This window comes from Macaca fascicularis, chromosome 10, assembly GCF_037993035.2.
Source record: "Macaca fascicularis isolate 582-1 chromosome 10, T2T-MFA8v1.1".
NCBI classification, from domain to species: domain Eukaryota; kingdom Metazoa; phylum Chordata; class Mammalia; order Primates; family Cercopithecidae; genus Macaca; species Macaca fascicularis.
Genome location: NC_088384.1, coordinates 32092111 through 32119955, shown reverse-complemented (window position 1 = coordinate 32119955; position 27845 = coordinate 32092111). Strand labels below are relative to the sequence as shown.

The following is a 27845-nucleotide window of genomic DNA, read 5'->3' as shown; positions in this document are numbered from 1 at the left end:
CACTTGTCCTGCTTCCTTGTACAAGTATTTTCAAATGAGGGGTTTATCATTATTAATAATAGTATGAAAATCAGGAGTAAAAATATTAAGAACTGCACTAGGAGTCTTCTTGAGATCTTCCCTTAATTATGGCCTGCCTTCTAATAGTTTTGCTTTAAGTAATTGGTAGAAATGACTAACACATGAACAATAATCATTTTATGTAGTATTCTTTTTTCCTATAGAATTCACTGTATTGAGAATTTCAATTCACTGTTTAGAAGTTAAAGTCTATTAAAAAGTTCATACGCTAAGAATAGGGAATAAATTCAAGTTAGAAAAGAGTATATACATTCATTTAAGCAAAAACATGTTTTCGTTTTTACAAAATGTACCTTTTTTTTTTTTTTGAGACGGAGTCTCGCTCTGTCACCCAGGCTGGAGTGCAGTGGCGTGATCTCCACTCACTGCAAGCTCCGCCTCCCGGGTTTACGCCATTCTCCTGCCTCAGCCTCTCGAGTAGCTGGGACTACAGGCGCCTGCCACCTCGCCCGGCTAGTTTTTTGTATTTTTTAGTAGAGACAGGGTTTCACCGTGTTAGCCAGGGTGGTCTCAATCTCCTGACCTAGTGATCCGCCCGTCTCAGCCTCCCAAAGTGCTGGGATTACAGGCTTGAGCCACCGCACCCAGCCTTTGTTTTTTTGTTTTTTTGTTTTTATTTTTATTTTTATTTTTTTTTTTGAGACGGAGTCTCGCTCTGTCGCCCAGGCTGGAGTGCAGTGGCGGGATCTCGGCTCACTGCAAGCTCCGCCTCCCGGGTTCACGCCATTCTCCTGCCTCAGCCTCCCGAGTAGCTGGGACTACAGGCGCCCACAACCGCGCCCGGCTAATTTTTTGTATTTTTAGTAGAGACGGGGTTTCACCGTGGTCTCCATCTCCTGACCTTGTGATCCGCCCGCCTCGGCCTCCCAAAGTGCTGGGATTACAGGCGTGAGCCACCGCGCCCTGCCTGTTTTTTTGTTTTTAAAGACTGAGTCTGCTCTGTTGTCCAGGCTGGAGTGCAGTGGCACGATCTCGGCTAACTGCAACCTCTGCCTCCCAGGTTCAAGAGATTCTCCTACCTCAGCCTCCCAAGTAGCTAGGATTACAGGCACCTGCCACCAGGCCCAGCTAATTTTTGTACTTTTAGTAGAGACGGGGTTTCACCATGTTGGCCAGGCTGATCTTGAACTCCTGACCTTAGGTGATCTGCCCACCTGGGCCTCCCACAGTGCTGGGATTGCAGGTTTGAGCCACTGCACCTAGCCTGAGATGTACTAACTTTTTATGTTTAACTTGCCAGAGTAGAAACTCAGTTTCTGGGCCGGGCATAGCTGGCCATGCCTGTAATCCCAGCACTTTGGGAGGCTGAGGCGGGCGGATCACGAGGTCAGGAGTTCAAGACCAGCCTGGCCAACATAGCAAAACCCTGTCTCTGCTAAAAATACAAAAATTAGCCTGGCATGGTGGTGTGCACCTGTAGTCCCAGCTACTCGGGAGGCTGAGGCAGGACAATCGCTTGAACCTGGGAGGTGGAAGTTGTGGTGAGCCGAGATCGTGCCACTGCACTCCAGTGGGACTCCGTCTCAAAAAAAAAAAAAAAAAGAAAAAAAGAAAAGAAAAAAAAAACTCAGTTTCTGGTTACATCTGAGCTTCATTTTTTTATATATCACCTAAGCTATAAAGTTACATTCCTTCTTTGTGATCTTAAAAGAAGGACTCCAGGAAACTTGAAATATTCATATATCTAAACTGGGACATATGTTTATATTTTTAAAAGTAGCCTGAGGGCTTGGCAACTAAAGTTGTATGTTGAATGATAATTTCTCAGAGTTCCATTTTATGGTCTTTCTGTTGTTCCGTAAAATGAGGGCATGGATAGATACAAAGTGCCTGGTGTCCATGATTTTGTGAAATCCCTTCCTCTTCAATGTGAGTGGGACCTGTGACTTTCTTCTAACCCAGAGAATACAGCAAAAGTGATGTGATTCCTCTGATTCCATTGATTATATTGTCTAAGACTCCCTTGACCACATTATTTAGGACTGCATCGTAGGAGACTGGGGCACATATCCTCTTTGCTGGCTTGATGTAGTAAACTGCTAAGTTGAGGATGCCCACGTGGCAAGGAACTGTGGGCAGCTTTCAGCCAACAGGCAGCAAAAGCTGAGCTGCTTGGAACTACAGCCTCAAGGAAGTTACTTCTGCTAACAACCTGAAAAAGCCTGGAAGTGAGTTTCTCTCTAGTAGAATTTTCAGGGAAGAGCATGGCCCAGGCAAGATCTTTTTTTTTTTTTTTTTTTTTTTTTTTTTTTTTTTTTGAGACGGAGTCTCGCTCTGCCGCCCAGGCTGGAGTGCAGTGGCCGGATCTCAGCTCACTGCAAGCTCCGCCTCCCGGGTTCACGCCATTCTCCTGCCTCAGCCTCCCAAGTAGTTGGGACTACAGGCGCCTGCCACCGCGCCCGGCTAGTTTTTTGTATTTTTTAGTAGAGACGGGGTTTCACCGTATTAGCCAGGATGGTCTCGATCTCCTGACCTTGTGATCCTCCCGTCTCGGCCTCCCAAAGTGCTGGGATTACAGGTTTGAGCCACCGCGCCCGGCCCCAGGCAAGATCTTGACTGAGCCTTGCGAGACCCTGAGTGTAGGACACACGAAACTGTGCCACACAGGAACTGAGAGATCATAAATACTTGTTGTTTAAGCCAGTACATTTGTGGTGGTTACACATCCACAGAAAACTAATACAGGGTACAGTCTCTCCTATGATTTCTGAGATAAATAATGTAAGTGGAAAAACCTGTCAACAATAAAGGTTTTAAAAGAAAAAAAACTTAAAATGTAGAAAGTAACTACCAGGACAAAAACAAAAAAGAATATAAGGCCTCAGGAAGGTAAAGATTGACATTTACTCCCAAACTATTCATATATGTCCACCCACCTTTCTTGTAGCAAAATCTTAACTTGATGTTTGTTTCAAATAGTTATTAAATTTAGTTATAATGTCCTGGCCCAAAATATAGTAGAGGTAAATGTCCAAGGTACTGGCTTGAGGCCACTTACCCTATATCTAAAAGGGAAGGGAGACCATCAGGGGAGGGAGGGTAAGAAAGGGAAGAAGAGGGCAAACAAGCTATCAAAAAACAACAGTAGGCAGGGCACTATGGTTCATGCTTGTAATCCAGTTGGGCAAATTGCTTGCACTCAGAGTTCAAGACCAGTCTGGACAACAAGGCAAAAACCTCCTCTCTACAAAAAATCAGCCAGACCTGGTGGTGTGTGCCTGTAATCCCAGCTACTTGGGAGGCTGAGGTAGGAGGATCACTTGAGCCTGGGAGGCAGAGATTGCAGTCAGCTGACATCATGCCACTGCACTTCAGCCTGAATGACAGAGTAAGACCCTTCTCAAAAACAAACACACCAGTTACTCATACGTCAGAGTAAGGACAAAACATTTTTAAGTAACTGGCAAAGGACATCACTATATTTCAGAGTAAAACAAATAGGAAGTGCTTAATCATTTGACGTGTTTTTAAACATTGTATCTGAAAAGTGAAAGAAATGAATGTGCTTATGATTAAATCGACTTTGTTACTTGGTAAACTTGTAGCTTTAGACCTATCTCTCAGCACCACCAAGCCTCAGTCTTTTCATCTATAAAATGGACATGGTGATGCCGGCCTTGCTATGTTTATAGGTCACTTAGGAATGAGGTATGTATGGTATTGACCATGGTTTCTGGCAAGTGGCATATATTCATTATACCATAGCTCTTTTTAGAAAGCTAAGTCACCACGTATATGTTAATGCAACCTGCTGAAAATAGGCATGGAAAAACTAGACAAGAAAATCACTGAAGAAGATTTTCTTTAAAAAAATATGTACTTTAGTGTTTTAGTCATGAAGTCCTTGCCCATGCCTATGTCCTGAATGGTATTGCCTAGGTTTTTGCTTCTAGGATTTTTATGGTTTTAGGTCTCACATTTAAGTCATTAGTCCATCTTGAATTAATTTTTGTGTAAGGTGTGAGGAAGGGATCCAGTTTCAGCTTTCTACATATGGCTAGCCAGTCTAGTTCATGTCCTTTGTAGCAACATGGATGAAACTGGAAACCATCATTCTGAGCAAACTATCGCAAGGACAGAAAACCAGACACCGCATGTTCTCACTTATAGGTGGGAATTGAACAATGAGAACACTTGGACACAGGGCGGGGAACATCACACACTGGGGCCTGTTGTGGGGTGGAGGGATGGGGGAGGGATAGCATTAGAATAAATACTTAATGTAAATGAAGAGTTAATGGGTGCAGCAAACCAACACAGCACATGTATACACATGTAACAAATCTGCACGTTGTGCACATGTACCCTAGAACTTATAGTTTAAAAAATAAATATATATACACACACACACACACACACACACACACACACACACACACACACACACATTTTATCCATGCATCTGTTGATAGATACTTAGGTTGTTCCCTATCTTGGCTGTTGTGAATAATGCTGCAGTAAATATGGGGGTGTAGGTATCTCTTTGGACATACTGATTTCAGTTTCCTTAGATATATAGCCAGAAGTAGGATTGCTGGGTCATGTGGTAATTTTTTTTTTTCCCGAGAGAAAGTATTGCTTTGTTGCCCAGGCTGGAATGCAGTGGCATGATCTCGGCTCACTGCAGCGTCCACCTCATGGGCTCAAGCAGTCCTCCAAACTCAGCCTCCCGAAGTGCTGGGAGTAAAGGTGTGAGCCACTGCACCTGACCTCATGTGGTAATTCTATTTTTAGTTTTTTGATTAATTTTCATGCTGTTTTTCATAATGCCTGTACTAATTTACATTCACTCCAACAGTGTACTAGGGTTCCATTTTCTCCACATCCTCCTCAACACTTGTTACCTTTCATTTTTTTAATATTAGTCATTCTAACAGATGTAAAGTGATACTGTTGTGGTTTTAATTTGCATTTCCCTAATGATTAGTGCTGCTGGGCATTTTTTTAAAAGAAGGAAATTGTGTCATTTGCAACCACATGAATAAACCTGGAGAACATTACCCTAAGTGAAATAAGCCAGACAGGAAAGATAAGTACCACATGATCTCATGTATATGTGGAATCTAAAAAAGCCAAATTTATAGAAATAACGGGTAGAAAAGAGGTTATGAGAGGCTGTGGTGTGTTGGGGGGTAAAGCAGACAGGGAGATGCCGTTCAAAGGGTACAAAGTTTTCCTTAGGAGGAATAAATTCATGACGTCATGTCATTTGCAAAAACAGACAAACCTGGAAGACATTACATTAAATGAAATCGACTAGGCAGAGAAAGACAAACACTACATGGGCGCACTTACATGGAATCCAAAAAACTTTACCTTCAAGCAGAAGGTACAGCAGTGGTTTCCTGAGGAGAGGGGAAGGAGGGGGATAGGAGGGATTGGTTATGGAAACAAAGTTACAGTGCGTTTGGAGAAACACATTCTGGTTTTCTATACCACAGCTTGGTAACTCTGGTTAACAAAATACTGTATTTTTCAAAGAACTAGAAGGGAGCAATTTGAATGTACTCACAACAAAGAAATAGTACCTCAATGAGGGAACAGTCATGCTAAGTACCCTGATTTGATCATTACTCAAAATATACATGTATCAAAATGTCCCCAAAGATAAAAACATGTCCCAGCATAACCTCTAATTGTGTACTTTATTATACACCAAAAATTTAAGAAATATTATATAAAATGCTAATATTCACCTGGAACCACTAATGACCCTGAACATCTAAGGAATCCTGAAAAATACAAAGTTGGGGAACTCACAATCCCTGATAGCAAATTACATTGCAAAGCTGTAGGTAACCAATATACATGTCCCTGTGATGTGCCACTGCGTGCCAGCCTGGGTGAGAGAATGAGACTCTGTCTCAAAAAAAAAAAAAAAGGAAAAAAAGAAAATCTAAGGGAATCGTGTAAGTGATAACTGGTTATCAAACATGTACACAGAAAAAAACAACGCAAGGTAGCGTAAAAATACATAACCAAACCAAAACAAAGAACCTGAGTAGACATCTCTGCAAAGATGACACAAAATTGACCAACACGTAAGAAAAAGTCCTCGGCCGGGCGCAGTGGCTCACGCCTGTAATCCTAGAACTTTGGGAGGCTGAGGCGGGCAGATCACAAGGTCAGGAGATCGAGACCATCCTGGCTAACACGGTGAAACCCCGTCTCTACTTTAAAATACAAAAAAATTAGCCAGGCGTGGTGGCGGGCGCCTGTAGTCACAGCTGCTTGGGAGGCTGAGGCAGGAGAATGGCGTGAACCCAGGAGGTGGAGCTTGCGGTGAGCTGAGATCATGCCACTGTACTCCAGCCTGGGCGACAGAGCGAGACTCCGTCTCAAAAAAACAAACAAAAAAAATGTACCTCAAAACCACATTCAGATACCGTTTTACTCTTACTGAAATAAATGTTACTAAAAAGATCTTTTTTTAATTTTTTGAGACAGGGACTCACTGTGTCACCCAAGCTGAAGTGCAGTGTCGTGATCCCAGCTCACTGCAGCTTTGACCTCCCTAGCTCAAGTGATCATCCCACTTCAGCCTCCCGAGTATATGGGACTACAGGCGCGCACCACCTCGCCTCATCCTCCCAAAGCGCTGGGACTATAGGGGCACACCACCTCGCCTCATCCTCCCAAAGTGCTGGGACTACAAGCGCGCACCACCTCGCCTCATCCTCCCAAAGTGCTGGGACTACAGACGCGCACCACCTCCCCTAATCCTCCCAAAGTGCTGGGACTACAGGCGCACACCACCTCCCCTCATCCTCCCAAAGTGCTGGGACTACAGGCGCCTGCCACCACGCTTCATCCTCCCAAAGTGCTGGGACTACAGGCGCGCACCACTTCCCCTCATCCTCCCAAAGTGCTGGGACTACAGGCGCACACCACCTCGCCCATCCTCCCAAAGTGCTGGGATTACAGGCGCGCACCACCTCGCCTTATCCTCCCAAAGCGCTGGGACTATAGGCATGAACCACTGTTCCTGGCCATAAAATTTTAAAAAGAATGCTGGTATGGAATTGGAGAAAAGGGAACTCTTATACCCTGTTGATGGGAAGATAAATTAGTACATATTGTATGGTAAAGAGTTGGAAGTTACTATTTTCAAAAAACTGAAAATACAGCTACCAGGAGGTCAGTGTGGGCAGATTGCTTGAGCTCAGGAGTTTGAGGCCAGCCTGGGCAACATGGCAAAACCGTGTCTCTACAAAGAAATAAAAAACTTAGCCAGGCATGGTGGTGTGTGCCTGTGATCTCAGCTACTGGAGGCTGAGGTGGGAGGGCTGATTGGGCTTTGGAGGTAGAGGCCACAGTGAGCCGTGATTGCACCACTGCACTGCAGCCTGGGTGACAGAAGAAACCCTGTCTCAAAGAAAATGACAGAAAATACAACTACGGTAAGAGCTAGCAATCCCACTACTGGGTATACCTCCTGAGCAAAAGAAATCAGCACCAGACATCAGAAAGACACAAGGGGCACAGGAGAGTTTCTTCATGAAATGATTTTGAGGAAACTGATATCCATATGCAAAAAAAAAAAAAAAAAAGAAATAGAACCCTTCTGTTACACAATACACAAAAAATTTTTTTCTTTTTTTCTTTTTTTTTTTTTTTGAGACGGAGTCTCGCTCTGTCACCCAGGCTGGAGTGCAGTGGCCGGATCTCAGCTCACTGCAAGCTCCGCCTCCCGGGTTCCCGCCATTCTCCTGCCTCAGCCTCCCGAGTAGCTGGGACTACAGGCGCCTGCCACCTCGCCCGCCTAAGTTTTTGTATTTTTAGTAGAGACGGGGTTTCACTGTGTTACCCAGGATGGTCTCGATCTCCTGACCTCGTGATCCGCCCGTCTCGGCCTCCCAAAGTGCTGGGATTACAGGCTTGAGCCACCGCGCCCGGCCTTTTCTTTTTTTTTTTTGAGATGGAGTCTCGCTCTGCCGCCCAGGCTGGAGTGCAGTGGCGTGATCTCGGCTCACTGCAAGCTCCACCTCCCGGGCTCATGCCATTCTCCTGCCTCAGCCTCCGGAGCAGCTGGGACTACAGGCGCCTGCCACCGCGCCCGGCTAATTTTTTTTTTTTTTGTATTTTTAGTAGAGACGGGGTTTCACCGTGGTCTCGATCTCCTGACCTTGTGATCCGCCCGCCTCGGCCTCCCAAAGTGCTGGGATTACAGGCGTGAGCCAACAAAAAATCAACTCAAAATGGATTAAAGACCTGAACACAAAACCTGAAACCACAAAAAATTATAAAATTCCTGTAAGAAAAGACAGGGGGAGCTTACTTTCAGGACAACTTGAATCCATGCTTATCGGTTGGAAAGAGTTTAAAAAAGAAAAAGAGGAATACACAAGGGGTAAAAACCTCATGGAGGATGGAATGGTTTGTGAATGATTTTTCTTTAATTGAGCACCAAAGTCACATGCAAGGAAAGCAAGAACAACCACGTGGGCTACAGCAAACTGAAAAGCTTCTGCACCACAAAGGAAAAAATGAGCCCAAAGTTTGGACGACAGTTTTGGGGAATCATGTATCTGGTAAGGGGTTCTTACCGAAAATATACAACACATTAACAGTACTACATAGCAATTTAAAACAACAAATCATGCACCCCAAACTGGGCAGAGGCCCCAAATTAGACATTTCTGCAAAGAGGACAGAAAACCCACACCGAGGAGTCCCTCGCCTCTGGTGAGGCGGCCACAATGGGAGGGACACGAGAGGACACGCGCTGCCCAAAAGTGAAGAAAAGTGACCCCTGTGTCCTGATGGCAGGAACTCAGATTTTAAAATTCAGCAAAGCCCAACACAGATCCTCCCTCTGAGGCTTGGACACGAGGCAGCCAGCCAGATCTGGGCCTGGCCCTGACCCTGACTCCAACCTGAGCGGGGCGTCCCTCTCTCTCCCTCTACACGGGGGAGGTTCCCTCAGAAAAAGTCTTAAACTCCTAAAAATACCACAGCCTGCTACACGTGATGCCCTCAAAAGCCTTCAGAGACTGAATACCACTGTAAAATAAATACTAAAATACTACAAGAGAAAGAGGAAAACTAGGGAGAACAGGAAAGGAATGAACAGAACATGCCAGAAAACTAAAGCTTCTGTACTCAGCATGTAGGAAAAATGCCAGGGAAAAGTGCATGGCAGCTCCCTCCTCAGCAGTCAGGGCCCAGACAGGAGCGGTTTTCTCCCCAAGACACGACTCCAAGTCGTCCAGAAGCGTCCGTGGTGCCCCCTCCAGAACTACAAAGATATGATGCCCTCCCAAGATGCACTGTCCCCTTAAAATCTTATGCATCCTTCAAAACCCACCTCAAAAGGATGCTGTCTTTCCCCAGCCGAGCAGACCTCTCCTATATGCCCACAAGTGGGCACCGTTCGTTCCTCTCTCAAAGTTCCTGTCCCCGAACACTGCACAAAAACCTGTGTACAGGTCTGTTTCTTCTACCAGACTGTGGCTATCATGAAGACATAAGACTGGTGTATCATTCAGCTCTGAACACAGTGCACAGCTTACTTAAGACATGCAGTAGAAGTCTGATGAATGAATATGTTGGTCAGTATATATGGGTGGTTGGGGGTGGAGAGGGTAGAAATCAAATTTGGAATTAAATTAGAATTCTAGCTTTGCCACTCATAGGCTGTGACTCTGGATTATTTACTTAACCTCTCTACGCATTTATAAAATAGGAATATAAGTATTTCTCTCACTGGGTTGTTAGGTTAGCAGAGTGCCTGCCACACAGTAGGCACTCAGGAAACGGAAGGATGGACGGATGGATGGATGCATAGATGGTATAATTTGACTTTAAACAGACTGGAATTTGAATCTGAGGTCTATCATTACAAGATGTGTGACTCTAAGAAGTACTTGTGCCAAATATCATCTCCTTACCTCTCCCGATCCACACTCCATACTCCCCCAACCTGTTATCTCCCTGAGAAGTTGGCCTCTACTGACTGCATCAGTAAGCTGGCTCGCTTACTCAGCTTCGTGTTAAGATCAGCCAAAAGACAACAACAACAGAAGATGAAAGTGAGAAAGTGGCCGGGCGCGGTGGCTCATGCCTGTAATCTTTGGGATCTTTGCCATCACTTTGGGAGGCCGAGGCATGCAGATCACGAGGTCAGGAGTTTGAGAGCAGCCTGGTCAACATAGTGAAACCCCGTCGCTACTAAAACTACAAAAATTAGCTGGGTGTGGTGGCATGCACCTGTAATCCCAGCTACTCAGGAGGCTGATGCAGGAGAATTGCTTGAACCTGGGAGGTGGAGATTATAGTGAGCCAAGACCTCGCCATTGCACTCAAGCCTGGGTGACAGAGCAAAACTCCATCTCAAAAAAGAAAGGAGAAGGCCGGGTGTGGTGGCTCATGCCTGTAATCCCAGCACTTTGGGAGGCTGAGGCAGGTGGATTACCTGAGGTCAGGAGTTCGAGACAAGCTTGGCCAACATGACGAAACCCTGTCTCTACCAAAAATACAAAAAATTAGCCAGGCGTGGTGGTGGGCACCTGTAATCCCAGTAACTTGGGAGGCTGAGGCAGGAGAATCCCTTGAACCAGGAGGTGGAGGTCGCAGTGAGCAAAGATCACGCCATTGCACTCCAGCCTGGGCAACAAGAGCAAAACTCTGTTACAAAAAAAAAAAAAAAAAAAAGGAAACTGAGGTCAGGCTATTTATTTTTCTAGCTCCCTCTTTGCCAAGTAACTGTGGACTAGCTGTATCCTTCAACCAAAGGACGCAGCATCTTCCTGGAGACCCTCTTCCCACAGCCTTCTGTGTCTCTCAGCTCCTCATCTATTCTCGACTAGGGCTTGTAATCAAGTCCCGCTACTGCTATTCCCAGGGAGCTGCAGTATTCTTGGTGGTTTCCTGCTTCCTCTCTCTGTGTTGCAGAATACTAAACTGGCTGCCAAGATTCTTGCTCCCCTGGTGAACACACCCTGCATAATGCCCTCCCCTTGAGTGTGGGCTGGACTTGTAAATATGATAGCATTTCACACTCTTATTAGGTTGATTTGAGTTCATCAAGAGGAAGATTATCCTGGGTGGGCGTGGCCTAATCAGGTGACCCTTAGAAGTCAAAGAGAGTTGAAGAGTGAGAGACAGCCACCTGCTGGCCTTGAAGGAGAAAACATCCATGCTGTGAATTGCCTATGGACTTTGAGTGTGGTCTCTAAAAGATAAAAGCAGCTCCTGGACAACCACCAGCAAGAAAGCCGGGGCTTCAGTCCTACAACCGCAACGAACTGAATTCTGCCAACAACTGGAAAAAGTTTGAAAGAGAACTCTGAACCTCAGATGAGATCACAGCTTCAGCAACACCTTAACTTTAAACTTGTGACACATTGAGAAGAAAATCAGGCCATTCCTGGCCTGTTAACTTACAGAACTATGACCTAATGGAGGGGTGTTGTTTAAAGCCACTAAGTTTGTGGTTATTTGTTATGGAGCAATAGAAAACCAATATACTGCCGGGCACAGTGGCTCATGCCTATAATCCCAGCACTTTGGGAGGCCAAGGCGGGCGGATCACCTGAGGCCAGGAGTTCAAGACCAGCCTGGCCAACAAGGTGAAACCCCATCCTTACTAAATCAGCCAGGTGTGGTGGCAGGTGCCTGTAATCCCAGCTACTCAGGAGGCTGAGGCAGGGGGATCACTTGAACCTGGAAGCTGGAGGTTGTAGTGAGCCGAAATTGAGCCATAGCACTCCAGACTGGGTGACAGAGTAAGACTCCATCTCAACAACAACAACAAAAATACACTGTCAGCATCTCTGTAAATGGTACCTTTATTAAACTCTTCATAAGGCCGGGCGCAGTGGCTCATGCCTGTAATCCCAGCACTTTGGGAGGCCGAGGCGGGCGGATCACGAGGTCAGGAGATCGAGACCATCCTGGCTAACACCGTGAAACCCCGTCTCTACTAAAAATACAAAAAATTAGCCGGGCGAGGTGGCGGGCGCCTGTAGTCTCAGCTACTCAGGAGACTGAGGCAGGAGAATGGCGTGAACCTGGGAGGTGGAGCTTGCAGTAAGCACTCCAGCCTGGGCGACTGAGCGAGACTCCGTCTCAAAAAAAAAAAAAAATTAAACTCTTCTTAAACCAGACTAATATAACTGTACCATCTATCTGCTTGGCTCTGATAGGTGCATCATTTAACCTCTGCATACCTCAATTTCCTCAATTGTAACAGGAGATAATGGTTGCAAAACTCTTGTGAGGATGCCTTGTGGCCAGGCACGGTGGCTCATGCCTGTAATCCCAACATTTTGGGAAGCCGAGGAGGTCAGATCACCTGAGGTCAGTTCAAGACCAGCCTGGCCAACATGGTGAAACCTCGTCTCTACTAAAAACACAAAATTAGCCAGGCATGGTGGCGAATGCCTGTAATCCCAGCTGCTGAGGAGACTGAGGCAGGAGAATCGCTTGAACCAGGGAGGCAGTGAACTGAGATCATACCATTGCACTCCAGCCTGGACAACAAGAGCAAAATTCTGCCTCAAAAAAACAAAACAAAACAAAACAAAACCCTTGCACTTTTATTTATTTATTTAGAGACTGAGTCTCAGACGAGTGCAGTGGCACGATCTCGGCTCATTGGAATCTCTGCCTGCTGGGTTTATGCCATTCTTCTGCCTCAGCCTCCTGAGTAGCTGGGATTACAGGCATGCGCCACCATACCCGGCTAATTTTTGTGTTTTTAGTAGAGACAGGGTTTCACCATGTTGGCCAGGATGGTCTCGATCTCCTGATCTCATGAGCTGCCTGCCTCAGCCTCCCGCCTTGCACTTTTTACGGGTCCACAACATAAAGAATGAGAAGGATGGAGTCCTCCCTGAGGTCTTGTGGTCTTGTCATTGTGGCTGGAAAGTCAAAGCCCTGAATGTGGGTAGTCCCACCCCTCCCTAATTTTCAGATGCCCAGTGCCTTTGGGATGAATACACCACCTTCATGCTCTGTTTTGACTGAAGATTAGGGGGATCTTAGTGCTCCTGGGGTGTAAAGAGCCATTGTGAATGGTTTGTGCATAACCCAGTTTCCAACAGAAGGGCTCATTCTATGGAGAAGCCCATTTAAACGACCTCAGCACTGCTCCCTTCAATGTCTGGTGGCTGAAAGGAGAAGGGGAGAAATGGGAAGCTCCTCTCCTTAACCAAATGTCTCAGGAGGGCTTGTACCAGGGGACCAAGTTTGTTAAGAGGCTGATCTCAGAGCAGTGGAGAAACAGCTCAGAGCAGAAGGAGCTGGACTGCTGGCACTCATCATCCACGATTGTCAACCAGAAGTGGCTCTGCAGGCTTTCTTACTATGACATGCTGCTTTAAATCTCTCTTCCACCCTGGTATCAGTGTACCTCATTGAACCAGGGAGGCAGAGGGCCACATCCCCTGTTCAGAGATGATCTTAAAAGACTCACTTATTTACTCAGGCTCTGCATGAGGGATATTGCAAATAAAACAGACACTATTCCTGCCTTCAGGGAGAGAACAGCCAGTGGATGCTACAAAATGGTAGGAGAGGCATAAAAAAAACACTGGATGTATAATATTAGTATAGAAATATTAAGAGGAAATGTTGGCAAGCTCCCTGAGCGGTAAACCTTGTAAAAACAGGTGTACAAAATATATAGAGGGAGGAATCTGTGTTCAAGTAACTTTGATAAACTGGTTCGGTGAAATGATGTGTGGGTGTCATTATTACAGGACTTTCCAGTGCCTTTAATGTGATGATGTGCCTTGTGAATCTCTTAAGTTTGACCAGTTGTCAGAATCCTCCTAGAAGCTTCTCAGAAGGACAAATACACCACAGGCATATGGAATCAGAATCCTCGGAAGTCAGGCTTGTGGGAAACTGCAGTGTTAAAAGACCTGCTAGGATGATTTCTGATGGTCAACTAACTTAACCTGGAGATTACAATTTATGATTATGGGAATTTCTCAAGCTTCTCTGACTCCTGAATATGTCTGTTGGTACCTGCTGAAACTCTTCAGCATGCGTCAGTCTGGATACTGAACAGTAGTTCCTAATTATATTTATTTATCTATCTGTTGTCCTCCACTCCCCATTAGGAAATCTGCTGTGGGAATATCAATTCAATCCAGATGTGTACATTAAAAGGAGCCTGGTGCACCCTTCACCACAAGCAGCCCAGTGTGAGGAGACAAGTATCCCTGAGTGCTCCAAAGAAGATCATGCACCTCCGTCCACTGGGATTTCTCCATTGCAGAGCCTCTGTTGGAAGATCTGGTTTTGTTCTGGGTTTTCCCAAGGATGGAAGGCCATGCAGAGAACCCACTAAGGAGATGTTTCCAGTGGCTGGAGCTGGGGCTATCTAGGTGGGTCCTGGGAGTCCTGAAGCAATCAGAAAGCAGTGTGTGAGTTCTAGAAAGAGATGGTCTTAAAAGGTGGGGGAGACATGGCTATGTCTCAACTCTTGGTTCTGTCTGTACTCTACAAGATTTCAAGAGGCTGACTGCCAACGTACTAGTCGCCTTCCTCTTAGGGTCCCCACTGGCTACCTCATTATGTTTCAACAGGCTCATGCTGATATCTACAACAAAGTAGCACACATTTTAAGAGGCAATATGGGGCCGGGTGTGGTGGCTCACACCTGTAATCCCAGCACTTTGGGAGGCCAAGGCGGGTGGATCACCTGAGGTCAGGAGTTCGAGACCAGCCTGACCAACATGGTGAAACCCCATCTCTACTAAAAATACAAAATTAGCTGAGTGTGGTGGCACATGCTTGTAATCCCAGCTACTCAGGAGGCTGAGTCAGGAGACTCGCTTGAACCTGGGTTGCAGTGAGCCAAGATCATGCCACTGCACTCCAGCCCAGGCAACAGTGCGAGACTCTGCCTCAAAAAAAGAAAAAAAGGGCAACATGAGGTGCCTGACAATCATGGAATTTGTTAAAATAATTAAATACAATCCCCATTCTTCTCTAGACAAGTTATTCAATGTATCTGAGCCTCAGTTTCCTTATCTGTAAACTAATAGAATAAAATCTACCTTCTGGCATGGTAAACATTAAATAAATGACATCCCAAAGTACCAGCTCATAGTAGGTCTTCAACAGATATGAGTGATTTTTTCTTCCTTGTTTCTTTCTTGCCCCAAAGAACTTTACGTTTGAGAGTCAGCAGAGAGAGGATGGTTCCTCACTGGCCTGCAGTGTGACATTGGACATCTCTCAGGCTTTAAATTCCTTGGGATTAAATTCCTTGGGATACTTTTGGCTGAAAGTAACAGACTCACTCAGATTAACTCAAGCGGTGAAGGGGTGAGGGGAGATCCGATGCAGCCAGGTTTTGGGAGGGGCCTGTGAAGAGGACCAGCCCCTCCACACCTGTGGGTATTTCTCATCAGGTGGGACGAGAGACTGAGAAAAGAAATTAGACCCAGAGACAAAGTATAGAGAAAGAACAGTGGGCCCAGGAGACCGGCACTCAGCATACGGAGGACCCGCACCGGCTCCAGTCTCTGGGTTCCCTCAGTATTTATTGATTACTATTTTCACTATCTCGGCAAGGGGAATGCGGCAGGAGAACAGGGTGATAGTGGGGGGGAGGTCAGCAGGAAAACATGTGAGCAAAGGAATCTGTGTCACAAGTTCAAGGGAAGGTTCTGTGCCCGGATGTGCACGTAGGCCAGATTTATGCTTCCTTCCACCCAAACATCTCAGTGTAGCAAAGAGTAACAGAGCAGCATTGCCGCCAGCGTATCTCGCCTCCAGCCACAGGGTTGTTTTCTCCTATCTCAGAGTAAAACTGAATGTACCATCGGGTTTTACACCGAGACATGCTGTTCCCAGGGATATGCAAGAGACAGCCTTCCTCTTTCACTAATCGTCCTCAGCACACACCCTTTACGGCTAGGGGGCGGTCAGGTCTTTCCCTTCCCATGAGGTCAAATCTCAGGCTGTCTCGGGGTGGGGGGGGGACCTTGGACCATACCCAGCTTTCTTGGGCAGCGGTCCCTGCGGCTTCCACAGTGCATTGTGCCCCTGCTTAATTGAAAATGGAGAATTATTGTTAGCAGGGCACATCGTGCACAGCCCTAGATCTCTTAAACCTTGATTTCATACAGCATATGTTTGTGTGAGCACAGTGTTGGGGCTAAAGTTACAGATTAACAGCATCTCAAGGCAAAACAATTTTTCTTAGTACAAATCAAAATGGAGTTTCTTATGTCTTCCTTTTTGTCAGCAACTCCTCTAAATACTTAAGCTGGGTCAGTAGGATTCCTTTTCTTAAACTTAATTCCAAAATCTTGAGGAAGAGCTCCACTGGTCCAGCTTGGGTTGGACCCTACCCACAGTCCAATCAACAATATCCATGAGTGGGGCCGTGAGGCTTTCAGTGGCTTAGCTTAAGATGGGCTCTGCCTCTAGTCCAGTCAACAGCAGCCATTGGTAGGGCCATGTTGCACAAATATGGTGGCTCCTACTGTAGCTATGTGGATGGAGAAAGTAAAGGACAGTCTCCAGAGAAGGAGAGTTGGGTATGCCAAGCAACAGGTGACTTGCTAAGAGCAATGACAAATAATACCTGCCCTCAAGGAGCTTATAGTTTCATGAGGGATTCAGACCCAGAGACACACAAACACCATTCCTACTCAGAAGATACTATGACATTGACATGACTCAGAGACGTCCACATAACCAGAGTTTGATGACAGAAGTTGCACCAACTGCTGCCCCAAAGCCATCCTGGGAATCTGATCAGCTAATTAGTCACAATTATTATTGATGGCAGTGCCAATCCACCTGTTCGTGTTACAAGACAGTTATTGCTGGGTGAGGTGGCTCACACCTGTAATCCCAGTATTTTGGAAGGCCAAGGTGGGAGGACCACTTGAGCCCAGGAGTTCAAGACCAGCCTGGGCAACATAATGAGAGCCCATCTCTACTAAAAATAAAAACTAAAAAATTAGCCAGGCATGACTGTGGTGTGCCTGTGGTCCCAGCCCAGGAGGTCGAGCCTGCAGTGAGCCATGTTCACGCCACTGCACTCCAGCCTGGGTGACAGAGCAAGACCCTGTCTCAAAAAAAAAAAAAAAAAATGTGCTCAAAACTAATAAACTCAAACATTACAGGAGGGTATGCCATGAAAAGTGAAAGCCGCCTTCCTCCGAATTATTATGAATGTTTTACTTGTTTTTTATTTTAAGGTATATTCTAGAGTTTTTCCATTAACATTGAATGTTGATTTGAAAGATTCTTTTTTTCTTTTTTTTTTAGACAGAGTTTCACTCTTGTCGCCCAGTCTGGAGTGCAATGTGCAATGGCGTGATCTCGCCTCACCACAACCCACACCTCCCGGGTTCAAGCGATTCTCCTGCCTCAGCCTCCCGAGTAGCTGGGATTACAGGCATGCACCACCACACCCAGCTAATGTTTGCATTTTTAGTAGAGGTGGGGTTTCTCCATGCTGGTGAAGCTGGTGTTGAACTCCTGACCTCACGTGATCCACCCACCTTGGCCTCCCAAAGTGCTGGGATTACAGGCGTGAGCCACCACGCCCAGCCAGATTTTTTTAAACATTAAAAAAACTCTATTAATCTAAAGTCTAAGACTTTTAATGAGAAATCAATATTGAAATACGGCTATTGAAGAGCATCGTGATTTTCATCTTCGACTATTTCTATTGTTTAGATTAATAAACCTAATATTATCGAATCATTCAACCATTCCCAGAATAAAACACTTAGCCATGGCATTTTATTCTCTGCCTGCACAGTGAAACCTTTTGTATTCATGTTTTATTAATTTTTTAACCTATATTCTCAAATGAGGAGTAGTCTATAGTTAGTCTGTGGTCTTAACTTTTGTATATTATTCTTGGAATATTGTAGTATTAGAGTTATGATCAAGTTTTAGGAAAAAATATAAACCCTCCTATCTTGTGTTCAAGAATGTGTTAGAGGGCCAGGCACAGTGGCTCACACCTGTAATCCCAGCATTTTGGGAGGCCAAGGCGGGCGGATCACGAGGTCAGGAGATCGAGACCATCCTGGCTAACACAGTGAAACCCCGTCTCTACTGAAAATACAAAAAAATTAGCCAGGTGTGGCCGCGGGCACCTGTAGTCCCAGCTACTTGGGAGGCTGAGGCAGGAGAATAGCATGAACACGGGAGGCAGAGCTTGCAGTGAGCCGAGATCACACCACTGCACTCCAGCCTGGACAACACAGCAAGACTCCGTTTCAAAAAAAAAAAAATTCTACCCCAGTATTCCATGTCACACCCTCAACTGTCCTCCATTTAGATATTTAAATAGTAGACGAAATCATGTATGAAAATGTCATTGTTCCCTTTTGGGGGTGTCTTGAATTTTTCATTTGTTGAAACTTTTATTTGTGTAGTCAGTATTAATAAAAGTGATAGTAATTAGTAATAAAGTTTCAAATACATTAAAAAGTAGAGTCTAGAAAAATGAACCCCAAGTTCCAACAATTACCAACTCATAATCACCAACTCATAATCAGTCATATTTCACTCTTACCCCTTTTCCAAAAAAGGATTATTTTGGAAACACCAGACATTTGTCATCTCATTTTTAAATATTTCACTATACCTCAAGAAGATAAGGGCTTTCTTTAAAAACATAGCCATAATAATATGACTTTGAAAAAACAGTAATTTGCCGGGCGCGGTGGCTCACGCCTGTAATCCCAGCACTTTGGGAGGCCGAGGCGGGCGGATCACAAGGTCAGGAGATCGAGACCACGGTGAAACCCCGTCTCTACTAAAAATACAAAAAATTAGCCGGGCGCGGTTGTGGGCGCCTGTAGTCCCAGCTACTCGGGAGGCTGAGGCAGGAGAATGGCGTGAACCCGGGAGGCGGAGCTTGCAGTGAGCCGAGATCGCGCCACTGCACTCCAGCCTGGGCGACAGAGCAAGACTCCGTCTCAAAAAAAAAAAACAAACAAAAAAAAACAGTAATTTTTCAAAATCATCAAATGTTCAGTGTTTGTTTAAATTTCTTCATTTAAAAAGTTGACTTGTTTTGGGCGGGCACAGTGGCTCATGCCTGTAGTCCCAGCACTTTGGGAGGCTGAGGCGGGCAGATCACAAGGTCAGGAGTTCGAGACCAGCCTGGCCAACATGATGAAACCCCATCTCTACTAAAAATACAAAAATTAGCCAGGGGTGGTGGCCAGTGCCTTTAATTCCAGGTGCTGAGGGGAGGAGAATCACTTGAGCCCAGGAGGCGGAGGTTGCAGTGAGCCGAGGTCACACTATTGCACTCCAGCCTGGGCAACAGAGCAAGACTCAATTGACTTGTTTTATAGGAGCCAAAACAGAGTCTGCACATGGCATTTGGATAGCACACTTCCTAAATCTTTTAATCTATAGGCTCTTTCTCCCTCCTTTTTTCCTGTTTGCAACTTGTTTGTGGAAGAAACAGAGCATTTGTCCTGTCTTGCTCAAACGTTTTAACTGGTTTCTAGTGTTCTAGCTGGACAAAGTTGGAAGTTGACAAATCATTTCTGTACTATTGGTCCAGTATGTTTTGTGGGGAAAAAAACTATTTGAGGATTGATGTAAAAAAATAGGTATGTGAGGACTAAACTCCTGATTTTTTTTTTTTTTTTTTTTTTTTTGAGACAGTCTTGCTCTGTTGCCCAGGCTGGAGTGCAGTGGCGGGATCTCAGCTCACTGCAAGCTCCACCTCTCGAGTTCGCACCATTCTCCTGCCTCAGCCTGCCGAGTAGCTGGTACTACAGGCACCTGCCACCACACCAGGCTAATTTTTTTGTGTTTAAGGGATGGAGTTTCACCATGTTAGCCAGGACGATCTCAATCTCCTGACCTCGTGATGTGCCCGCCTTGGCCTCCCAAAGTGCTGGGATTACAGGCATGAGCCACCATACTCAGCCCTAAACTCTGATATTTTATCTTGCCCAAATTTCTAAGGGGTCTGGGGAGTCATCCCCTACAAATCAGAAATTCTCATAAGATGGGTTTTATTTAACCCTGTGTATTGTGATTTACTTTCCAACCTGACTCTGGCATAACATTACAAGACAAAGAAGAAAATCAAAATATTTTGCCCCAAAACACGTTTCTTTGCCGTATTTTGAAATGGCCCTGCAAAGCTGTTTTATTGTGGGGGAAAATCTGTATGTGTAAAGAATCTCTATTAACATAGCTAGATCTTTTTCTTCCAGACCCTCCCAACACTAAAGAGATTAATTAAGATCTGCATAGAAAACATTTATTTTTGGCTTTTTTTTTTTGAGTTCCACTCTTGTCACCCAGGCTGGAGTGCAGTGGCGTGATCTCAGCTCACTGCAACTTCCACCTCCCAGGTTAAAGCAATTCTCCTGCCTCAGCCTCCCGAGTAGCTGGGATTACAGGTGCCTGCCACCACACCCAGCTAATTTTTTGTATTTTTTGTAGAGACGGGGTTTCGCCATGTTGCGCAGACTGGTCTCAAACTCCTAACCTTAGGTGATCCGCCCACCTCAGCCTCCCAAAGTGCTGGGATTACAGGCCTGAGCCACCACACCTGGCCGGAAACATTTATTATCTGTTGTCTCTAAGAGTGGCCATTATAAGACATCAGAAGAACTTTGGTTTCCATAATCTTTATTTTAACCTGAACATTCCCTTACTATCAATCCCAAGTCTTTAGACAAACTCCACCAATTGTCACCCAGAACATGTTTAAATTCACCTACAGCCTGGAAGCCCCCATGCTTTGAGTTGTCCGCCTTTCCAAACCAAACCAATATATTTCTTAAATGTATTTGATTGATGTCTCATACCTTCCTAAAATGTATAATACCAAGCATGCCCTGACCACCTCTGGCATGTTCTCAGGACCTCCTGAGGGCTGTGTCACGGGCCATGGTCACTCATATTTGGCTCAGAGTAAGTCTCTTCAAAATATTTCACAGAGTTTGACTCTTTTGGCCAGGCACGGTGGCTCACACTTGTAATCCCAGCACTTTGGGAGGCCAAGGTGGGCAGAATACGAGGTCAGGAGTTCGAGACCATCCTGGCCAACATAGTGAAACCCCGTCTCTACTAAAAATACAAAAATTAGCCGGGCATGGTGGTGGGCACCTGTAGTTCCAGCTACTTGGGAGGCTGAGGCAGGTGAATCGCTTGAACCCAGGAGGTGGAGGCTGCAGTGAGCCGAGATCACCCCACTGCACACCAGCCCAGGCGACAGTGTGAGACTTCGTCTCAAAAAACAAACAAAAAAAACAGAGTTTGGCTCCTTTTGTCGACATATGACTGATTTCATTTCAAATGTTTTCATGGTCAGGTATATTGTAGTCAGCACCTGGCGAGGCATGAGGCCCGAGTGTGTGCCCAATGAGGGGGTGCGAAGAGGCTGACAAGTGGGTTACTGCCTCCCTTCTCAGCGCTCATGGGTGAGGACGAGAGGCTGATTTCAGATTCATCATTCTGAGACAGCGGAGGGGGATCAGGAGAAGTGAATGAAATGTGTGTTGCTTCTCCAGGCCTTCATGTCAGAAACACCCACGACTTCCCTGAAGGCCCAAGGAAGTGGCCTGGCCCCGCACTGCCAGCTCCTAGAGTTGCTTGCTGGCTGAGAGAAGCACAGGCTTGTAGCATTTTTCTTACAAAAAAGCACGTAACGGAAGGCGGGTCTTCTATAACATAGTAGTTCCTCACCGGTGACACTTCAGAGTTGACGTTAGTGAGGACTCAACTTTTTTTTTTTTTTTGAGAGGGAGTCTCGCTCTGTCGCCCAGGCTGGAGTGCAGTGGCTGGATCTCAGCTCACTGCAAGCTCCGCCTCCCGGGTTTACGCCATTCTCCTGCCTCAGCCTCCCGAGTAGCTGGGACTACAGGCGCCCGCCAACTCACCTGGCTAGTTTTTTGTATTTTTAGTAGAGGCGGGGTTTCACCCTGTTAGCCAGGATGGTCTGGATCTCCTGACCTCGTGATCCGCCCGCCTCGGCCTCCCAAAGTGCTGGGATTACAGGCTTGAGCCACTGCGCCCAGCAGGACTCAACTTTTTAAAATGTGATATTGAGCTTTTGGTTTTTTAATTGAACTTAAGAAAATTACTTGGTACTTGTCCATCTCTGTGAGCGATGTTGTATTTGCCGGTACATCCAGCCCTTTAGTTTTTTTCCCTAATTCAGCTCTTAAAAATCCAGCTGTCAAAAATCAATCTTAGGCAATCTACCTACAAATCTGGCCAACGGAGGCTGTGCTTGTGACCTGGTAGGAGCTCAAGGCAATTTCCCGCTGACAGCATTAAGGGAAAGAGGTGAAGAGAAAGGACTAAGTGTGTGTGTGAATACCAAGTTCATCTGAAATCAGAAATCACCAGACATTCTGGAAAAGTACAATTTTCTAAGCAAGTAACACGTGTAATACAAATATTTTATCTTCTTTACTCCAGTGCTTGTTAAGGAGAAGCACTTTTTTTTTTTTTTTTTTGAGACGGAGTCTCGCTCTGTCGCCCAGGCTGGAGTGCAGTGACCGGATCTCAGCTCACTGCAAGCTCCGCCTCCCAGGTTTACGCCATTCTCCTGCCTCAGCCTCTCGAGTAGCTGGGACTACAGGCGCCCGCCACCTCGCCCGGCTAGTTTTTTTTTGTATTTTTTTAGTAGAGACGGGGTTTCACTGTATTAGCCAGGATGGTCTCGATCTCCTGACCTTGTGATCCGCCCGTCTCGGCCTCCCAAAGTGCTGGGATTACAGGCTTGAGCCACCACGCCCAGCCAAAGGAGAAGCACTTTTGACAAGTCTTTTGACTTGTGGAAGGAAATGTGGACTACACAGAGCTAGATGCCTTCTTCAAAATGTTAAACATTTGCCAGTGTTTCCGTAAAGGTTTGATGATTATTTGGAAAGCTCTTCTCATTTGTTGTTTTTGGTGTCTCATCTCTAGGGACCTGATGGGAATGTTAGCTTCCCAACTTACCAAGGGCTATATGAAATCAGTAACATATTAAACAATCTTATATAAAAACATGCTTCCTTCCTATTTATTAATTTATTTATTTTGAGGATGGTAGGCTAAAGATAAAAGACACAGAAGCACACTGAGCCTCTTTCTCAACTTGGTGCCTGGGTCAAGTTCTTTGTATTTCATTTCCTTTATGCTGGCATTTTTATATTACTGAAAAAATATCAAGCACAGAGGGGTTTTTAACTTGAAAAAGAAAAGAGTAACTTAGGCCGGGCATGGTGGCTCACACCTGTAATTGCAGCACTTTGGGAGGCTGAGCTGGAAGGATAGCTTGAACCCAGGAGTTTGAGACCAACCTGGGCAACATAGTGAAACCCTGTCTCTACTAAAAATAAAAATATTAGCCAGTCATGGTGGTGTGCGCCTGTGGCCTCCGCTACTCAGGAGGCTGAGGTGGGAGGATCACCTGAGCCCAGGGCAATCAAAGCCGCAGTGAGCCGTGATCGCACCACTGCACTCCAACCAGGGCAACGGAATGAGACCCTGTCTCAAAAAATAAATCACTAACTCAGAAATGCGTCAGTCCAGTTTGATAATGTAACATGCCATTGGAGGTGGACAGTGTGGCACCCAATCGGACAAATTTAATTGTTGAGGCTCAAATAAATAGCACTTAAAATGAGTAAACCAGGGGCTGGGCATGGTGGCTCACGCCTATAATCCTAGCACTTTAGGAGGCTGAGGCGGGCAGATCACCCGAGGTCGGTAGTTCAAGACCAGACTGACCAACATGAAGAAACCCCATCTCTACTAAAAATACAAAATTAGCCGGGTGTGGTGGCACATGCCTGTAATCCCAGCTACTCGGGAGGCTGAGGCAGGAGAATTGCTTGAACTGGGGAGGCAGAGGTGGTGGTGAGTCAAGATCTCACCATTGCACTCCAGCCTGGCAAACAAGCGCGAAACTGTCCCCCCACCAAAAAAAAAAAAAGTAAAGCCATTGTTATCCAAAATCCAAAATATTTCTGCTTCTCAAACTTTCTAGTTTTTTTGTTTTCTTTGTTTTTGTTTTTGTTTTGAGACAGTGTTTCGCTCTTGTTGCCCAGGCTGGAGTGCAATGGCACAATGTTAGCTCACTGCACCCTCCACCTCCCAGGTTCAAGGGATTCTCCTGCCTCAGCCTCCTGAGTAGCTGGGATTACAGGTGCCCGCCACTATGCCCAGCTAATTTTTGGTATTTTTAGTAGAGACGGGGTTTCACCATATTGGCCAGGCTGGTCTAAAACTCCTGACCTCAGGTGATCTGCCTGCCTCAGCCTCCCAAAGTACTGGGATTATAGGCATAAGCCACCATGCCCGGCCTCTTGCATCTTTTTTAAAAGAACTAGATTCGGCCGGGTGCGGTGGCTCAAACCTGTAATCCCAGCACTTTGGGAGACCGAGACAGGCGGATCACAAGGTCAGGAAATCGAGACCATCCTGGCTAACACGGTGAAACCCCGTCTCTACTAAAAAAAAAAAATACAAAAAACTAGCCGGGCGAGGTGGCGGGCGCCTGTGGTCCCAGCTACTCGGGAGGCTGAGGCAGGAAAATGGCGTGAACCCGGGAGGCGGAGCTTGCAGTGAGCTGAGATCCGGCCACTGCACTCCAGCCTGGGCAAAAGAACGAGACTCCACCTCAAAAAAAAAAAAAAAAAGAACTAGATTCTTCCATACATTCAGAAGTGTTTTAAACCGGTATCGTTTCTACCTTAGGCTCAATGGCCGTGAGAAGGCTTTGATACCATGCCAGGCACGCCATTCAGAGATGAGTGACCAGTGGTCACTCCTGTCAGGCAAGGCGAGGCAGGGTGGCCACTCCACACTTCTACTTCCAGGAAGGAATGTGAGTGCCTCACTCTGGGGGAAGCTTGCTTGGTAGTTCTTCCTTCGGTTCAGGAGCAGCCACCTTGAAAGTCAGTTAAATACTGGAATTCATGGATGGTTTGCTATTGCTATTTTGAATATCATTGTCTTTTTGTTTTGAGACAAGGTCTTACTCTATTGCCCAGACTGGAGTACAGTGATTTCCTCACAGTTCACTGCAGCCTCAGCCTCCTGAGCTCAAGTGATCCTCCCACCTCAGCCTCCTGACTAGCTGGGACTAAAGCACCTGCCACCACGCCCAGCTAATTTTTGTATATTTGGCAGAGACTGAGTTTCACCTTGTTGGTCAGGCTGGTCTCAAACTCCTGGACTCAAGTGATCCACCCACCTCGGTCTCAAAAAATGCGTGTGGCTCATGCCTGTAATCCCAGCACTTTGGGAGTCTGAGGTGGGTGGATCACCTGAGGTCAGGAGTTCAAGACCAGCCTGGCCAACATGGTGAAACCCCATCTCTACTAAAAATACAAAAAAAAAAAACCAAAAAACAGAAAACAACAAAAAAAGGCATGGTGGTGTGTGCCTGTAGTCCCAACTGCTTGGGAGGCAGAGGTTGCAGTGAACCACGATGGTGCCCTGCACTCCAGTCTGGGTGAAAGTGAGACTCCGTCTTTAAATATATATATATATTTTATATATATATATATATAAAAGATATATAAATATATATTGTTATATATTTTTATATATATATATATTAAATGTTGGGATTACAGGCATGAGCCACCACACCCAGGCTGTTTTCCTTCTTATATTCATGTCTGGTCACTGGGGCTGCAATCTAGCATTTCTTTAGCCTTAGTTGTCTGGTGTTGGATTAGGTTCTAAAAGGTTCATATAACTATTAATAGCAATAGTTTGGGTTTTTTTTCCTACCAGAGACATATTTATTCCTCATGCAAAAATATAGAACTAGTCACTAAATAAGGTAAAATCTTGAAAGAATTTTGGGTAAGAAATTTCCCATAAAAATGTTTACTTTTAATCATTTTTCTTTTGTTGTTGTTGTTAAATGAGTTTTTTTGTTTGTTTGTTTGTTTTTTTGAGACGGAGTCTTGCGCTGTGTCACCCAGGCTGGAGTGCAGTGGCGCGATCTCGGCTCACTGCAAGCTCCGCCTCCCAGGTTCATGCCAATTCTCCTGCCTCAGCCTCCGAGTAGCTGGGACTACAGGCGCCCGCCACCACGCCCGGCTAGTTTTTTGTATTTTTAGTAGAGACGGGGTTTCACCATGTTAGCCAGGATGGTCTCGATCTCCTGACCTCGTGATCCACCCGCCTCGGCCTCCCAAAGTGCTGGGATTACAGGCTTGAGCCACCACGCCCGGCCTAAATGAGTTATTTTTAAACCACTATCAGTTAGCATGTTACAATTAATGAAAGAAGTTCCAGTGCAAAATATTTTCATATAAAGTTGTCAAATATACAGTTATTAGAATTATCTATCACTTATAAAAATCAGTACATCACATTATTCTATAAAATAAAAACACAAATCACACATTGACAATAACCGCTGCAGCCCAAGAATACCCTGCCAAGAGTACAAATTACAAACACATTTTTTAAAACCCTGATATGGGCCGGGCGCAATGGCTCAAGCCTGTAATCCCAGCACTTTGGTAGGCCGAGGCGGGTGGATCATGAGGTCAGGAGATCGAGACCATCCTGGCTAACACGGTGAAACCCATCTCTACTAAAAATACAAAATATTAGCCGGATGTGGTGGCGGGCACCTGTAGTCCCAGCTACTCGGGAGACTGAGGCAGGAGAATGGCGTGAACCTGGGAGGCGGAGCTTGCAATGAGCCGAAATCATGCCACTGCACTCCAGCCTGGGAAACAGAGTGAGACTCTTGTCTCAAAAAAAAATAAATAAATAAAATAAAAAATAAAACCCTGATATGGTCTGGCTCTGTCCTCACCCAGATCTCATCTCCAATTGTAATCCATATAATCCCCATGTGTTTAGAGTGGGACCTGGTGGGAGGTGATTAGATTATGGGGGTGTTTCCCCCATACTGTTCTCATAAAAGTGAGTGAGTTCTCACAAGATCTGATGGTTTCATAAGGGTCTCTTCTGCCTTAGCTCATTCATTCTCTCTCGTCTGCCACCATGTAAGATGTGCCTCTTCTTCTTCTGCCATGACTGTAAGTTTCCTGAGGCCTCCCCAGCCCCGTGGAACTGTGAGTCAATTAAATCACTTTATAAATTACCCAGTCTGGGGTCTCTAGAGCAGTATGAAAACTAATACAAACCCTAAAGACACATGCATTTAAACCAAAGTAACTGTGACTAGACTAAATGCATTCATTCATCAAGTTCAATAAAAAAATTTAGCACCGCTGCTTATAGTCACTAATAACACAATTTTAGGTACAATTTCACATGCTTTCATAAATCTTCCAGTACAGTTCCCATAGTAAAGCGACATGGTGCACACCATTTTCATTTATTTGTAGGTGCATCACACGTTATACTTAAGACTATTTCACTTCACAGACTGTTTATATCTATCATAAGTGAACACCAGGTAAAAAAAATTAACCTCAATGATGACAAAACTTAAAAATGAAAGAAAATTCCTGAAAATATATGCCAATTTAATTGCCTAAATACTATTTCCACTTAGAAGCTGTTGGAATAAGTAATGAATATTGAAATATTAACTCAAAAAAAGATAGAGGATCCAAACTGTCCTAAAATATTAACACGTTTTTAAAGTAATAATATAATCACTTCCTAAGTCAAAAGTAACTTCCTATTCATTGCCAAATTTAAAACACCAGTGATGTGAAAAGAAGATTGAGGCCTAAAATTGTGCTAAATTGTAAAATACAGGAAAGAGTGTGCAGCTAATTTGCTTGTGAATATGTAATAGAATCACTTTCACAGGATTGTTATGTTAAACACTACTTTTATTTTTATTTCTGTATGTA

At 45.2% G+C, this 27845-nt stretch overlaps 1 long non-coding RNA gene across 3 annotated transcripts in view; it reads left to right on the top strand.

Annotated features, from left to right (window-relative positions):
• The window catches only part of LOC102131081 (uncharacterized), an 85519-nt gene that overhangs the window by 50704 nt on the left and 6970 nt on the right, over positions 1–27845 (top strand). Inside the window, exons 2-3 of one of the 3 annotated variants that reach the window (XR_012418984.1) lie at positions 14151–14417; positions 17323–17803. This is a non-coding gene — a long non-coding RNA (uncharacterized lncRNA). Of the gene's footprint in view, positions 1–14150; positions 15143–17322; positions 17804–27845 lie in introns of those variants that run through there. The other 2 variants (XR_012418983.1, XR_010578448.2) reach the window with 2 other exon arrangements.